Source organism: Mastomys coucha, unplaced genomic scaffold (genome assembly GCF_008632895.1).
Source record: "Mastomys coucha isolate ucsf_1 unplaced genomic scaffold, UCSF_Mcou_1 pScaffold16, whole genome shotgun sequence".
NCBI lineage: Eukaryota > Metazoa > Chordata > Mammalia > Rodentia > Muridae > Mastomys > Mastomys coucha.
In genome coordinates, this window is record NW_022196898.1 from 8,893,847 (window position 1) to 8,898,479 (window position 4,633).

General features: G+C 42.3%; 1 long non-coding RNA gene across 1 annotated transcript; it reads right to left on the reverse strand.

Annotated features, from left to right (window-relative positions):
- Nucleotides 1-421: 421 nt before the first annotated feature.
- Nucleotides 422-3,735, reverse strand: LOC116092909. Its single transcript, XR_004119558.1, has 2 exons — nt 3,626-3,735; nt 422-728 (listed from the first exon to the last, which is right to left on the reverse strand). It is a non-coding gene; the product is annotated as an uncharacterized LOC116092909 (long non-coding RNA).
- Nucleotides 3,736-4,633: the final 898 nt, after the last annotated feature.

Consider the following 4,633-nt stretch of genomic DNA (forward strand, 5'->3'; position numbering starts at 1 on the left):
TCATTTTATACACATGCTGAGTGATATAACACGGAAATATTCTTTGTTAGGCTCAAAGTATACGTGTTAATTTTAGAGTTTTTGTTTTGTTTGGTTGGGTTTATTACTTTTTTAAAAAGAGTCTTGCAGAGCAAGACTGCATGCATCCTGCATGGCCCTGCACACGTTCCTTATCACTCCATGTTCGTCACTACTCCTGCCTCAGCTTTCCAAGCCCAAGGATTACAACAGTGTGTTACCCCTAGCTCAGTTTTAGTTTTAAGGTCATTGACTCGATCGTGCTATGATTCTCGTCTGCCCTGCATTGTAGGTGGTCTGAAGTCTATGAAGTATTTTGTACTATGAGGTCTGCGCTGTGAGGATCCTTAGGAGAAGTCTGTGTGTCGATTCAGCTGTTCAAACTCAGCACCACACACAAAACTCGGGGAAATGCTTTTGTTTTGTGTGGTCTCCACCTGGTGGTAACAAATCAGAACACAGCCCTCATTTCAGTTCCTCTTGAGATCTGTTGTTGTTGTTGTTGTTGTTGTTGTTGTTGTTGTTGTTGGGGAGGACTGGGGTTTGCAACCAGATCTTGCTCTGTAGGCATGCTGGCCTGATACTTCTGTGTTCCAGGCTGGCCTCACAGGCTCTCAACAATCCTTCAGCTGGACCGGAAATGGCCTAAGTGCCTGGATCACAGGTGTGTGCTGTAATGTCCAATAAGCTCTTAGGTTGATGTTTCCAAACTGGAAAAAGAAATGTTAACTAGTATGGATAGAAAAGGGGTATCCTATGCCCTCCCTTTCCCTTTTTGCTCTAGTACGGAGGCTGATGAAGGTGAACTTGTCTTCACTTTCACCTTCAGTTCTGAGATTACTTTCTACCATGGTGTGAAATTCTCCAGCCTCATCACCGTCATTTAGGACTTTCCAAAAGCATTCATAACTTTTAATGTATGCTCATGACTTGAAATTGAAATTGAAAATATACACTATTGAAGTTCCGACTGCTATTTAAAATGCACATGAACAACGAAACAGTGCCCCAGAGCCACCAGGGAAGGCCGCCATATGTTGTTTATACTGCATAGTGAAATTGAATACTAAGTCTTCCCTATATCCCTTCCTCTTCTCTCTCCTTCTTGTCCCTTCTCTCTCTCCAGAGTCTCATTTCTTATTCCTGGCTGGACTAGAACTTGCTATGTAGACCAGATCAGCCTTAAACTTACAGATTCATGTGCCTCTGCTTTCTGAGTTCTGTGATTAAAGAGGTCTTGTAGCTGGTCTTCACTACTTCGTGGGTTCTTCTTCTCTTGACAACACTTTATCCCCTCCACTTTTACACCCCCCCCCCATCACGAGATAGGAGAAAAAGAGGGAAAGAGAGGGAGAGAGAGAGAGAGATCTGAATCTAATTCCTTTCCTTTTGTTTCTTCTTTTGACCACAGCCACTAACAAACTGCAACCAACACCCCCTAAACAACCACCAAACCACCAACTCTGCCTATTGAGGCTCTAGCATTCATATATCCTTTGAAAAGTTCCCAGAATTCCAAATCTCATGCAACCACAGAAACCAGCTGCAGCTGGCAAGCCAGGCCTCTGCTAGAGCATGAGGCATCTAGTCAGCTGCTGTGGACAGTGTGAACGAGTCCCAATAGCCCTACACCTGGAGTTAAAATGAAAACACATTCTTATAATACTTCTCTGTGTTTTTTTTTAAAATAGAATTCCAAAATTGTCACTACAATATTTGTTTTATTTCTAAGAAGTAAATAAGATCATAGCTCGAGGGCTCCTCCTCTTTATATGAAGAGGGAAGCACAGCAGAAAACACTCCCCTTCCCCATCTTTCTTCCTCCCCCATCACTATGGCAAAACCAAGAGGCAGCCATTTGTGAACTAAGAAAAAGCCTTCCAAGAAATAGGATTTTCTGGGACCTATTTGAAACCAAAGGATATGCTCTGTTGATGTTAAGCCATAGTTGATTATGGCAGCCAGTGCACACTGATACCTACCAAGCCTACAAATGTAGACACCACAGATAACAGGATCGGTGCCACCTCCTCGGTGTCTGTCTCCTCACTAACCTGTAAACTATATGAAGACAGAATCTGGGAAATCTCTGCTCTACTGCCTTCTCAGAGCACAGTGCTTTATCTACAATCCGGCGATTTAAGATATTCATAGTGTTCAATAAAACTTTGTTTCCAGAGACTTCCCTCCCCTTTTCATTGTCCTTGATCTCTTATGTATGCTATGTTTTACCACTCTTTTTTCTTTATTTCGTATTTTAGCATTGCAAGGAAGTCAGAATGAATGACAAGTTGGTGTCATCCCATGGTTACCTCTGGCCTTGCAAAAGCTGTGGTCTAGCTCCCACTGATGGTGTGACCAGGAACTTGGTCGTGGCTGTTTGTACTCTCTCTACTTCTGTGGAGTTATATGCATTGTTTCTACTGGGTCTGTTAAGCCTAATAGCCTTCAGAACGTCTTCAGTTTTTGTTACCATGTCATTCAGCACCAATACAACGGAAGGTGCACAATGAAAGAGGGCTAGGCACAAGGTCAACATGTAAGTTGGGTGTTTATAAACTCACAATCTTGCTTTTTTGTGAAGCAATAGGACTTACTTTAGAGACCTAAGAAAGACCAGGAGGCAGAGTAGCGAGAACAGTTACATTCTGCTACAGAGGCACACGGGGAGGATTGCCTGTCACCCTCCTACTCCCCAGCTGCTTTACAATAAACAGCATCGCATCACCTGGGAACTTACTACAATGTAGCATTCCAAGCCTATCCCAGACCTACTGAATCACAGTTTGCATTTTTAACAAAATTCCCAGACATTGTGTATGCTCTGTGAAGTTTGAGAAATCCTGGATTATTGCATCCAAAAGAAATTCACCTGAATAAATTTGGAGGTGTTATCAAATACCTCAAAACTGATGAACAAATTGTCAAGGTAGTCCAAGACCAGTGTAGCCAATTATTGCATAAAGATTACAGCTGAGACATTATCATGCTGTAAGAGGCAGTGCGACTTTTTTTTTTTTAAACAGAATCACTCTACATAGCCCTGAGCTCACAATGTAGAGCAGGACAGCCCCAAACTCACAGATATATACCTGCCTCTGCTATACAAGTGTATAGGTGAAAGGCCTGGGATGCCACACCCCACCTCTTTCCCCTCTGAAAAATATATATGATGTGCTTTTACATAATGCTAGATGGTTGAAGATTTGTTTCTATTTTGAATTATCTTTATGCATATTGGTCTGTGTGGGGGCATGTGCATTTGTCCATTGAAGACATCAGATCCCTTGGATCTGGAGTTACAGTCTCTTGTGAGTCATTAAACATGGAAAGATAAAAGTCTGGTCTTTTAAAAGTGCAGAATAGGTTCTTAATCCATGAGCCATCTTTCCAGCCCAGGAGCAGGCCTTCAGTGAAGAAACTCTAAGGCAATGTCTCCTATTTTCCTGGTAACACTGGAAAGAGAGACTTGACAAATGCCCTTTCTTAGAATTTCGAGTACTGGAGGAAAAGATGGAAATATCAGAATTTGGCTGAGGCCTCTTAAGGGAAAGCTACATCCTCCTGGTGAAAAGAATAAAACCTGAATTCTACCTGTGACACTTACCTGTTCTAGAGATTAGAGCATTACAGACCATTGTCTCATCCCTTAAGATTTGAGGGAGCTGGATCTGTCAGTCATTGGCCAGGAGATGACCACTCCCCATGAAGGCTGATTCATCTTATGATAAGCCAGGGCCATTGCATCATAATAAGCAAAGGCAGCCAATCTCAGCCCACTTATTTGGTACCCATGTCCATCATAATGCCTAGTCCAACTGAGAACAGTATCAAGGAGGGATTGGTTGTCAGGAGCAACTTGAATACTGGGAGCAATAAAGGTAAGGGCATAGGTGTTGGTTTAACTAGCTGGAGGACAGTGATAGGCATTGGTTGCACATAGGAGGAGGGCACCTGTGCAATTAAGGCAGATGACAGTATCTAGGTAGAGAGGGGTTTTGCTGCTGTTGTTCTTTGTTTTTGTTTGTTTGTTTAGCTTTTTAAAGCAGCTAGTCATTTTATTAAAAGGAGGAAGTTGAAGTGTGAAAGAAACAGCAAGAAGGCATGACCTTTTGAAGAATGGGTTGGAACCTAGGGATATAGTGTTAGGCCAATAAATCAGTGAAAGAAATCACCCTTTAGACCAAAGTAGGAAGAAGACAATTTATTTAGTATTCTGCAAGAAGCACAGCAGGTGTGAAAATACCATGAGATCCACTCGTGTATGGAGATGGGCTGTCAGAGGTCTGTCTTTAAAAGGGGGCTTGTTTAGATGTTTAGAGCAATCTTCTTTGTGTGCTATTTCTTGGCATGTCTACCTTTGGGGTGTAGGTAACTCTGTTTGATATGAGATGGTGGCTATTTCTGCTGTTGTGATGAGTCACGGTTTGGAGAAACAGAGCCATTTTTTATTGTTGTTGTTGTTGTTCTTAAAGTTTTTCTGTCTGAGGATGCCCCTGAACTAGACTTGCATTTAGGACCTTTCTGGTGTCTGAATCACAATCTTCGCTGCACACTTCCTCTGGAAAGAGTAACGATCCTGTCTTGGATGAGAGGCTGGAGGTCTCTTCTCTGA